Source organism: Eschrichtius robustus, chromosome 6 (genome assembly GCF_028021215.1).
Source record: "Eschrichtius robustus isolate mEscRob2 chromosome 6, mEscRob2.pri, whole genome shotgun sequence".
Lineage (NCBI taxonomy): Eukaryota > Metazoa > Chordata > Mammalia > Artiodactyla > Eschrichtiidae > Eschrichtius > Eschrichtius robustus.
In genome coordinates this window covers 54,143,842-54,156,293 of record NC_090829.1, presented here as the reverse complement: position 1 = coordinate 54,156,293, position 12,452 = coordinate 54,143,842, and the positions used below count along the sequence as shown (strand labels likewise).

Below are 12,452 nucleotides of genomic sequence, written 5' to 3'. Positions count from 1 at the left end.
TGTTTAGATTATAATACAAACACACCAAGCTTCTATTATGTAGTTTTCTGCTTGCTTTAAAATTGAACTCTTAATAACAATGATATGAAAAATCACACAATTAGAGTTTTACATTTGATACTGAACAAGTAAGAGAACAGTTGCTTCTTTTATAGATATACACCAGGCAGCAATGAAGTCAAGAGCAACTTTCTCCACTCAAGGGAAGAACTGGTGATGATGAGTCACCTGAATCTCACTAATGTCACTGTCTCTAATATTGGCAATAAATTAAACGCTCAGTACCGGCAGAATCCATACCAACATTCCCAAATTGAGGTTAATACAGAAGTTAGAGACACATGGCAGCATACCATGCTAATCTTGGTAAAAGTAAAAACCAAGCCACCCTCTCTTTCTGTACATACACAATGTCCGTTTTTTTATTAACTTTAAAAGTGTTTGGGCTTCCCTAGTGGCGCAGTGGTTGAGAATCTGCCTGCCAATGCAGAGGACACGGGTTCGAGCCCTGGTCTGGGAAGATCCCACATGCCGCGGAGCAACTAGGCCCGTGAGCCACAACTACTGAGCCTGCGCGTCTGGAGCCTGTGCTCCGCTACAAGAGAGGCCGCGATAGTGAGAGGCCCGTGCACTGCGATGAAGAGTGGCCCCCGCTTGCCGCAACTAGAGAAAGCCCTCGCACAGAAACGAAGACCCAACACAACCAAAAAAATAAAAAAATATAAAAATAAATTAAAAAAAAAAAAGTGTTTGACATTTAATAACCATTAAAATAGATTTTTTTCATTCTAAGTGAAATTAAGGATTTGGGGGGGAATTACATCATTTTCAAATGCTGGAATAGAATAAAATATATTTGACAAAATGAGCATGCTCACTCTCTGCCTTGCCCTTCCTGTGCACCCAACTATAATTTAGTAAAGCAAATGAAAACAATATCTACAGTTATACATATATAATGTGGTTTTCACCTTGGAAAATTGATATGGAACATAATGAAGATGACAATAATCTGGACCTAATGTTTAACTATCACTACAGTAATAATACTATGAAGATTATTCAGATAGCAAAGCAAAAACTGAGAAGAGAAACAGGAAATCTTTGCTTTATTCAGATAACCTAAAAAGACTGGGAAAGGACTCATGGACAAGCAGCTATTACTAATTACAGTACAAATTTTCAATAGTATCTCCAAAACTCCAAAAATACTTTATTGCTTGTATAGCTGAAAACCATACAGAAGATAGCTATTTTTTATATTCAAAATCACAAAGTTTCAAATAAATGAAGTTAAAAATATCTTGTAAATTGTTAAAACTAATATCTATGCAAACTGTAATTTAACAATACATTTACACTGTTCACTTACAATGAGAATAAAATCCCAGATCACGATTGCTGAAAATACTTCTGAGGAAAACTATCAGGAAGGATTTCTCAGGCCCTAGTAATAGAATAATTATCCTCATATAATCTGATTAAACAAAATAAGAAAGTGAGTGATCCTGACATAGCTGTAGACATGAACACCTGTTAAATCAAATATGGCACAATGTCATTTAATAGCACTTTTGATAATACTGAAATATTCTTTTTCTCCAACTCTCTGTTCCCCAGGAAGAAACAAGTCTGCTTGACTACTTAGGACCTTAAACAAGATCCCTCTTTCTATCTGCTCCCCCATTTTCTCTTTTTTGTCCGGGCAATTCCAGCACACATATAAGGATTAGTCACAGAGATGGATGGGACCACATGGTTCCTACCTTCAGGTATACGAATGTCTAACCTTCCAAAACAAAGGGTTTTTTGTTTGTTTGTTTTAATTTATTTATTTTTGGTTGCATTGGGTCTTTGTTGCTGCGTGCAGGCTTTCTGTAGTTGCGAAGAGCAGGGGCTACTCTTCGTTGCGGTGCGCAGGCTTCTCATTGCGGTGGCTTCACTTGTTGCAGAGCCCAGGCTTTAGGTGCACGGGCTTCAGTAGTTGTGGCATGCGGGCTCAGTTGATGTGGCTCTTGGGCTCTAGAGCGCAGGCTCAGTAGTTGTGGTGCATGGGCTTAGTTGCTCCGCGGCATGTGGGATCTTCCCAGACCAGGGATCGAACCCATGTCCCCTGCACTGGCAGGCGGATTCTTAACCATTGTGCCACCAGGGAAGTCCCAAAACAAAGGTTTTTGAAGACAACTTGAGATTAAGCCTTCAAAAACTTCTTTCACAGATGACTTGATCTGTTATAACTATTTTTTTAAATTTATTTTATTTATTTTATTTTTGGCTGCATTGGGTCTTCATTGCTGCGCGGGCTTTCCCTAGATGCGGCGAGCGGGGGCTACTCTTCATTGCAGTGCGCAGGCTTCTCACGCGGTGGCTTCTCTTGCTGCAGAGCACGGGCTCTAGGTGCACAGGCTTCAGAAGTTGTGGCTCTTGGGCTCTAGAGCGCAGGCTCAGTAGTTGTGGCGCATGGGCTTAGTTGCTCCGTGGCATGTGGGATCTTCCCGGACCAGGGCTCGAACCCGTGTCCCCTGCATTGGCAGGCAGATTCTTAACCACTGCACCACTAGGGAAGCCCCGTTATAACTATTTTGACTATTTAATCTCTCCTGCAGTGTAATGATAATATTTCACCTTTCTCTTACATGGCCCAAAATACAAAACAATGTAGCATTTGTGTAAAAAATCTCAAGAATTAGAAATAAGAAAGTGAATAATTCCTTTACTAGATTAAATTCCTGATTTTTTTAGTATCTCTTTTGCAGGGTACTGTAAGAGGGATATCTGTGGTGATGAAATAGTTCTACATCTTGATTGTGGTGTTAACTGCATGAATCTACACAGGAGAGTAAATGACAGAACTATATACACAAACTGTACCAATGTCCACTTCTGGGTTTTGGTATCATACGATAGTTGTATAAGATATAACCAATGGGTGAAACTGGGTAAAGAGAACACAGGACCTCTCTGGTACTATCTTTGCAAATTCCTACATATCTACAGTTTCGTAAAAAAAAAAAAAAAGCGGGGGCAGCTTCTCACAGGAATCATAATATCTCAATGCCAAGAGTATAGGAAAAACATAGAAAGAGTAAAGAGGAAAATCATTCCCGCAAATTTAAAAGATCAGTGTGGGTAAACATCAGAAAAGCAAGTAAACCAAAGCAGGTGGACGATGGTTATAACCTGAAAATTTGATGGGACTGAATATAAGCTTAATGGGACTAAACATGATGGGAATATGACAACCAAACTACTATCTGTATGTCAACCCATATCCTTTCCTGGGGTCTGAAAATATATTCTATAAAGACCTACTATATGCAAGACATTATTTTGAAGTCTTAAATTTTATTTTAAAAACCATGTATTTTGCATTGGATGTCACATTCACAGTCTTTTTATGATCTTAAACATTTAATTTACCATATAAGTGACTTAACTACTTCCTTCAAAAAAATTGTTTAGTGTATTTGACATTCCAAGAAGATAGTCATGTTTACCTGTGGCTTGGAGCCTTCCAACATAGCTCAGAGTACCCCAGTTGGAGAATCATCATCTTATTTTACAGCTCCAAAGTGGTGATTTACAAATCATTTAGGCTGGCCTACTCTGAGGTAGACACTAGACCCTTGGTGATTAGGCTATCTTGGGGAAAATTTTAGAAGAGGGATAACTTCTAGCTCTCTATGATTTCAGCTGTGATTTTACTGGAAAAAAGGCTTATCCTACGAACCACGTACCTCCTGTAAACAGAGCCTCCCTGGGAAATATAACTCAAATACTATCTCATCTCAACAAGAAGCAATAAAGCAGGCATTTTCACAAACATACACACACGAGTAGGCTTCCTGCATAATTAGCAGCTATTGTGCTTGAAAATACCTGGTTTTTAAAGTTTTCTGGGAATTTAGCAAAATTAAACTTAAGGAAAGGGTCCAAGACTACAAGCCTTCTTAAGTCATTCCCAAACAGATTCACATCTCTTGAGAAGGTCAGATAAAGGATGCTTTTATCACCTAAATGTAATTAAAAATTTCAAACTGACTTCTACAACCAGCATTTCAGAAAAGCGTTACAGTGCACCAGAAGGTGTTTACTTTGGTTTGAGCACTCTCTGAGAGTTCTGAAGCCTAGCGGGGAATATGTTTCAGGTTTGGTTCAGAAAAGCTGAATGGTCCCCTCTGGAAGCTGACTAGGCTGTGAGTGCTTCTTAGAACCAGGAGATGCCCCAAGAGGTTGTCAAATCATTGAGTGGTGTGTTAAATTGAAAATAAATAAATTTTTAAATCATTACTATATAGAGAGACAGTATAATTTGTTTAAAAGTGTTTCTGCTTTGTGTTTTATTTTTTTCCTCCAGTAAGTGTAAAAAGATAAGGAGACCCAAAGTTTATTTAGGAATACATTATTTGAGGTTATTTTTTCACCAATGATAATTGGACTCAATGCACAGGAATAAGAGAGCACAGCCTATGTAGAGTTATAAATTTACCAACAGAGGCTGGACCAATATAATAAAGCCCTAAAACTGAAGATGTTCATGAATAATTTTCTATGCGAAGGTTGTAAAAAAGCAAAAAGCTATCTGTAATATAGAAAACATTCATATGTCATATTGTATACAATGGAAAAGTCAAACGGTATAGAATTTTCATTATCTGTTTTTAAAGGATTCATAACTATTCTAAAGTTTTTCATGACTGAACATCTAAAACATAAAATATCTGTAATATACTCCTAACCAAACTTTGGTAATTAATACTGAGAGCAAATTCCCATTATGAGTAAAACCCAACATTTTAAAAATTGAAACCACATTTATCAGCAAGTAGTTGGGGAAAAATTATGCTGAGCTCAAAATACAAGGTTTCTATGAAAGATAAATCACCTTTCTTATCTGAATTGCTCAGATCAAAATATCAAAACAATTAAATTACAATTTTGTCTGACATCAATATCCCATGCAACAGCGCAAAACAGACAACCCTGATTATGCCTGATTTCGGGCATACTGTTTGCTTTTAACTGGCAAACAAATTGAGCAATGAATCAAATTTTGCTAGAGAAAACATGAGGCACACTGCCAGATCACAGAGGTCAAGGAATTCATCAAGACTCGCTTTCTATACAACTGCATGTTTTTGGCTAAGGAAGAAAAGAAATCACCCATTCTCTCATACAAATACAAAAATATACTAACATAAGGACAGATATTTAACTGCTTCTACATCAAATGTGACTAGAAATCACACATAAAATGAATCACACTGATTTTATAGTTATATGTGCATGAACTTTTATGTATACATATCTGTATATGTGTTCGTATGTGTAGACAGCAAAAAAGGGGAGATTAAATTTTTGTGTTTACAAGCCTAGTTCTTCCACGTTGTTATCTCATCTATTTCTTTGAATGTGCCATGTAAAAAGTTACAGCATCATATTTTTGAGCTGTAGGAAGCCCTAAAATGATCTTGAACTACCTGCTCATTTTTCAGTTAAAAAAACCAAAGGCCAGAGAAGACAAGGACACAAAAGCGAGCTGGGGACAGAACTGGGACTAGAACTCTGAGCCCCTGACTCCTAATCTTTCTCACCAAACAATCATGTCATACCCTAAAGACATGGACTCCTGAAAACTCGTAAATATTGTCAAAAGAAACAATAATAGGCTCCTATTGGTATATCATTTTATATTTATTTGCTTTTTAAGTACAGTGTTCTACTTTCAAAAATCCACTACGGCTTCATGAGAAAATTATGATGTACTAGAATTTTCTACCCAGGCATATTTGGATTTCACACACTATTCACCTTTAATGTACATTCAGGATTAGTCAGCATCCTAAAGCCTTTACATCTATAATCACAATATAGAACTTTACTTAAGTGCAAATCATTGATTTATGAATTTTCATTCTCTAATTGACTGAATTTTTTTCATATATATTTTTTCCATGTATCTAAAGGAAATGCAACATTATAATTAAGGATATAGATGCTGTAACAGGATTGCCTGTCTCCACTACTTAGTACTATGTAACCTTGGGCAAGTTAACGTACACACACCTTATGCCTTAGTTTCATTTGTAGAAATAATAGAACCCACCTAATAGGGTTTTGGTGATGATTAAATGAGTTAGTATGTACAAACCAAAACAACAGTGCTGGCTCTTAGTAAATGCTCAAAAATTACTAATTTTTAGTCAGCTAATAGAGTAACATATTAGAGCTAAAGGAATATCAGAGACCATATAGAACAGGACTTGGCAAGCATTTGTAAAGGGCGAGAGAGTAAATATTTTAGGCTTCTCAGCCACACCATCTCTGCCTCAACTACGAAATCATAATCTATGATTATGATAATCTAGATTATCATAATCTATAATCTATGACAAATGCAGACACAGACAATAAACTGATGGATGTAGTTGTGTTCCAATAAAACTTCACTGTTCATGAAAACAGGTAGCAGGCTGGATTTGGCCTGAGGGCCAATGTTTGCAGCCTCCTGATGTAGAATAACAGCCACACTCTACTGAGAAAGTAAAGAACAGAGAGGTCAATTGAGTAACAGAAAGTCAGCCAGCGAAGCACTGGCAGGTACAGAACTAGAAGCAAGAATTCTACCATTGGCTCAGTTCAATGTTCTTTCTACAGCTCCACATAGGAGAAGCTCCATGAAATCTCCCTATCCCGATCTACAAACAGAAACAATCGCTCCCTTCCCTACTCTCACATAACATTCAAGTTTGGCAGAAAACTGATAGATTTTGAAGAGTGATAAATACACTGGAGTTCATTATGCTATTCTCTCTACTCTTGAGTGTCTGATAATTTCCACAATAAATTTAAAAAAAAACTCAAAGCATTCAGTTCTCCTCATATGGCATTTATCAATTCTCTCAGAATATTTGTGTACATTTTCTTCTCTACTAGAGACGGTAATTTGAAGGCAAGGATCATGTCATTTGCATCTTGGTATCACCATCTCTTGCCAAGATCTCACACAAAACCCTATTTTATAATCATGATTTAATAAACAAAAGGTCCCTAAATAACTGAAAGAAAGTCATGTCAAACAAGGTACTATTTCCAACTGCAAAATTCTCTCCACCTTGTCCAGTGGCTTAGTATCCATGAGCAGTGTTGTCAAAATGCTCTTTCCTTACACCCAATCTGTTGCCAATCCAGTCTTCATTACATCATTTTCAAGATCCAACTGAAATCTATTCCTAGCTAACATCTCTTTCCAGGTCTAATACCACCCCTCCATAAGTAGATTCACCACCAGCAATAACACAGTTCTCTATTAGATCACACTTGGTACTTAAAAAGTAAGCTATCTCTTTGATATGATAATAATATTTTTAGAACATTACTGTAGTTAGCCAGCAGCAATGGAGGTAAGATTCAATGTTTTTACTGTCCTCACCATAGCCTTTCTCAGATTTCATGATATAATCTCGCTTACCTTACTTCCTCCTTCACCTCTAGCTAACTTCTATTTTATAATCTCAACTTTCTTTCTAAGTCTTCTCTCAAGCAGAACTCAAGGTAGAAATTCCCTTTTCTTTCCTCAACAAAACACAAAGTTCTTTGCTTCGAGAAATTCTCAGAATCTCAAAGTATTTTCTCATCAAATACATCCATGACCAAATGGGAAAAAAGATAACATTTCCTACAAATTTCTTATGCACTGTCTGCCACTCATCACAATGAGGAGAGAAGGAATCCAAAGAGAACGTGCACATCCCCCACCTGCACCTGTGTCCACACAGTTTTCCTTCTCTCTTATTAGTATAGATAAATAGCCCATAAACCTAGAAACAGATAACCTCTCCTGTTCTATCCTTATCATACTGCTCCCCTCTCTCTCTCCTGCGTCATCAATTTTCCATCTCTATTGACTCTTTCTCAGAAGCATAACAACATACCATTGTTTTGCACATCTTTAAAACTCTTTATGGGCTTCCCTGGTGGTGCAGTGGTTGAGAATCTGCCTGCCAATGCAGGGGACACGGGTTCGACCCCTGGTCTGGGAAGATCCCACATGCCGCGGAGCAGCTAGGCCCGTGAGCCACAACTACTGAGCCTGCACGTCTGGAGCCTGTGCTCCGCAACAACAGAGGCCGCGATAGTGAGAGGTCCGCGCACCGCGATGAAGAGTGGCCCCCGCTTGCCGCAACTAGAGAAAGCCCTTGCACAGAAAGGAAGACCCAACACAGCCAAAAATAAATAAATAAATAAAAGTGAAATTCTTAAAAAAAAAAAAAAACTCTTTATATCACATAGCCCTCCAACTAATGATCCATTTCTCTCCTTTTCAATAAAAATCTTCAAGGGATGTATACCATTACCCTCTAACTCCTCTTCTTCTACTGCTTTGCCAAACATTCCAAACAAGGCTTCACCACCCACCACTCCATGGAAACTGATATCATCAAGGTCATCAATGACTTCCTTTGCTAAATCAACTCTCAATCCTCATCTCTGACAATCTCCCTACTTTTTCAAACATTTCCTTCATTTGGCTTCTGTGATTCCACACTCTCCTGCTCTTCCCCTTACCTAGCATACAGCTCTTTTTCAGAATCTTTTGCTGGTAGCTCCTCATCTCTTAATGTTGAAGGTCCCCAAGGCTCAGTTGTTGGTCCTCTTCAGTTTTCTAACCCCACATATTTTCGATGAATCTACCCTATCTCTTTGCTTTTAAAACCAGTTGTAGGTTGAAGAATCCTAAATGCATATCGGTAGCCTGGCCTTCAGACCGTCTGCTTGACATCCCCACTTGGATATTTAAAATGCATCTAACCCTTAATATGTCCAAATCCAAATTATTCATCTTCACCACCATGTCTTTCTCCTGCTATCTTCCCCATCTCAGTAAATGTAAATTCTATCTTTTCAATTGCTTAGGTGATTGAGTTCTCCCTAATTTCTTTGCTGTCACACTCCATATCTAATCTGTCAGCAAATCCTGTGGAACGTACTATCAAAGTACATGCAGCATATGAACTTTTCACCACCTCCACGGTTACCATCCTGGTCTAAGCCACCATCACTGTCACATGGATTATCAAAATTGCCCAACTGGCACCCCTACTTCTCCCCTGGCCTTCCTTCAATCTGTTCTCAACACAGCAGCAAGAGTAATGGAATTAAACAGTTCTGTTGGACTGTTCTGATCAAAACACTCCAAAGGCTTCCATATCACTTCAAGTAAACGCCAGAGTCATTACAACAGCTTACTAGACCATGCAGTACCATCTAACCTCTATTTCATTTAAGACCACATAACCTACTTTCCTCCTTCCTCTACACCACTCCACCACACTGGCTTCTTTGAACACACCAAAATGCAGGGCCTCTGCATTTTTTTCTTCTCTGTGACTGCAAAACTCATGCCCCAAATATCACCTGGCTCACTGCCTCATCTGCTTCAAGTCTACTGAAATGTCACCTACTCTGGGGGCCTTCCCTTATAATCATATTTTAAACTGCTAAACACATGCACACACACCTTTTCTTGCTTTATGTTTCTCCATAGCACTTAGTACAGGTATACCTCATTTTACCGTGCTTCCTTTATTACTTCACAGATAATGCATTTTTTTTTTTTACGAATTGAAGGTTTGTGGCAACCCTGCATTGTCAGATGATGGTTAGCATTTTTTTTTTAGCAATAAAGCATTTTTTAATTAAGTTTTTTTTTTTAAGATATAATGCTATTGCACCCTTAATAGACTGCAGTATAGCATAACATAACTTTTATATGCACTGGGAAACCAAAAAATTCCTGTGACTTCCTTCACTGCGATATTCCCTTCATTGTGATGGTCTGGAACCAAGCCCGCAGTATCTCCAAGGTATTCCTGTACAGTAGCACCTTATATTTTTCTATGTATTATATATAATGTTTCTCTCCACTAGAATGTAAATTCCAAAAAGGCAGTACTTTATTCCAGTGCCAAAAACAATGCTTGGCACACAGTAAACACGATAAATATTTGTTGACTAAATTAATAAATGAGTATTGAGCTCTCTGTGAATCTGATAATGCTTTTTGTAAGCAATAATTGTATCATTTCACTCTTGTTGGTCCTATAATAATCTGTAATACTCTTTGTACAGTACCAGGAATCATTAGATCATTCTTGTGAAGAGGAATTTCTTTTACATTTCCTGTAAGTCCTGAGATCAGATTACTGCCAGTTGCAAAGATGAAAAACCTGAGTAGTTTGAGGTGAAAGTATTTTTGAAAGATCTCTTCTTTCTATTAAGAATTCTTGGGACTTCCCTGGTGGCGCAGTGGTTGAGAATCTGCCTGCCAATGCAGGGGACACAGGTTCGAGCCCTGGTCCGGGAAGATCCCACATGCCGCGGAGCAACTAAACCCGTGCGCCACAATTACTGAGCCCGTGCGCCACAACTACTGAGCCCGTGCGCCACAACTACTGAAGCCCGCGCGCCTAGAGCCCGTGCTCCGCAACAAGAGAAGCCACAGCAATGAGAAGCCCGCGCACCGCAACGAAGACCCCCGCTCGCTGCAACTAGAGAAAGCCCGCGCGCAGCAAGATCCAACACAGCCGAAAATTAATAAATTTATTTAAAAAAAAAAAAGAATTCTTAAAGGGGAAAATAAAGAAAATGAGGAAAATTCTACTCAAATATCAAAGCCCAGTTTCAAACCTAACCTTTCCATTAATCCTTTCCTCCCCCATTCACCCAGAGCACTTGTACCACTATCCCAGTGCTCACCATGGTCCCTTCTAGATACGCACTCTCTGGACGACAGGAACTGGATCTCTTTTCTCTCTTAGTCCTTCACCAGCTCTCCATGATTGACATTCAAAGAAATGTTACTGAATTGAACTGAATGGAATGAATACTACAGGAACCTATGATATAACTGCTTGTTTGTCAAGATGTAGTCCATCAACAGAAGCAACACCATGCTCTAAGTTCCTAAGGTTGGTTTCAAACAAACCCTTGTCCTCTGTTCAGCATGGCCAACTGAGGCAACAGGACACACAGTCCAATAACTTAATCACACTTAGAGGTCCAGGATCCAATACTCTGCTCCTCGAGATGCCCAAGCCATGGTAAGCAAAGACTTGCTGAGGACGACAGAACAGGAAAGGATACTGTCTGTGTACTTGTTATTCTAACAGTGCGGGGCAAAAGAAGACAAGACACCAAAGGATGAGATACCCAATAAAGAGGAAAAATAAAAATAAAAAAATAATAGTAAGTGTGGGTAAAGAAAGGGGGAGGGAGGACTAAAGGATGAAAAGGATGGGAGAGTGAGACCGTGGGGGAGATGTGGTAGTAAGAGCCAGACACTAGGGTAGAAAGCAGCGCAGGCGCTAATCTGAGGCTGTTCCTTCAACATTCTCTCCTAAACTTCCTCGAGCAGGCGACGGTGCGCGTCCTCAAGAGAGGCGTTCCACACGCGAGGGCGCCCCTCGGGCGAGCCATCCCTAAAGCAGGGTCAGCAGCGCCGCTGTCTACCCCGGCGGGCGGGCGTGCGTGCGTGTGCGAACGTGTCAGAAACGGGCGCTCTGGAGCTGCGGGTCTCTGCCCTTAGACGACCGGCTTCAGGAGATGGGCGGGGGCCTCGAGGCGGGGCCGGGGACTGCTCCGGCCGGCGCGTGCCCGGGAGCGGCCGGAGCCCGGTGCCCCGCGCGCCGCCCCTCCAGGTCGCTCCCGCCCCGCCGCCGCCCGAGCGCCCCTCCGCCCGGGGACCTGACACCCGATCGGCGCGCCGGGACCCATGCAGGGGTGCGGCCCGCGCCTCAGCCCCGCCGGTCCGGTCGTGGGGACGGGAGGGAGAGCCGGACGGCTGGGCCGAGGCCGCGCCGCCTCCGAGCGCCGAGCTGGTTGGGGCAAAACTTTGGAAACAGAAGGACTCGGATTACCTGAGCGGCGCGGGCGCGGGCGCGGGCTCGTCTGCGGTACGGCTGCCGGGCGCGGGCCGGGTTTTCAGCAGCCGTAAAGCGGGAGCAGCGCGCGAGCTCTCGCCGCCGAGCTGCTGCCCCGGCACCTCCGCCGCGAGCGTCAGCCGCTTGGCAAGGAGCGGGCTGGGCTGAGTCATAATAAAAGACACGTTTGCCGAGCGAAGCGGGAAGGGGGCTGCAGGAGCCTTGTTAAATGGCGACAGGCTCAAGAATAGGGAAGGTTTTTTTTTTTTTTTTTAAATGGGCAAAACTGGAAAACTTGCCCCATGGTAGGAGAGAGATGAGCTTGTTTTATAATTTGAATATATTTTACAAGTACTTTTCTATATCTAATACAGACTTCTTAAAGATTACTTTTTTAAGTGCATTGCCTCCGGACAGGTAGCTAGCTGGGTATAGTGCTGAGCCTCGTCCCTTCCAGCTTCAGGACCTTATTCTGCAAGTTACTTGAGTTCGTACCTTTGTTTCTTTTCATCCCTTGAACGGGGTAATAAA

At 40.8% G+C, this 12,452-nt stretch overlaps 1 protein-coding gene across 13 annotated transcripts in view; it reads right to left on the bottom strand.

The window, feature by feature from the left end:
* NAALADL2 (N-acetylated alpha-linked acidic dipeptidase like 2) overlaps positions 1-12,044 on the bottom strand; it is a 1,511,782-nt gene extending 1,499,738 nt beyond the window's left edge. For all 13 annotated transcript variants that reach the window (XM_068547430.1, XM_068547429.1, XM_068547431.1 and 10 more), the window contains exon 1: positions 11,919-12,044. The gene's annotated coding sequence lies outside the window, so the exon portion shown is untranslated. The remainder of the gene's footprint in view (positions 1-11,918) is intronic.
* Positions 12,045-12,452: the final 408 nt, after the last annotated feature.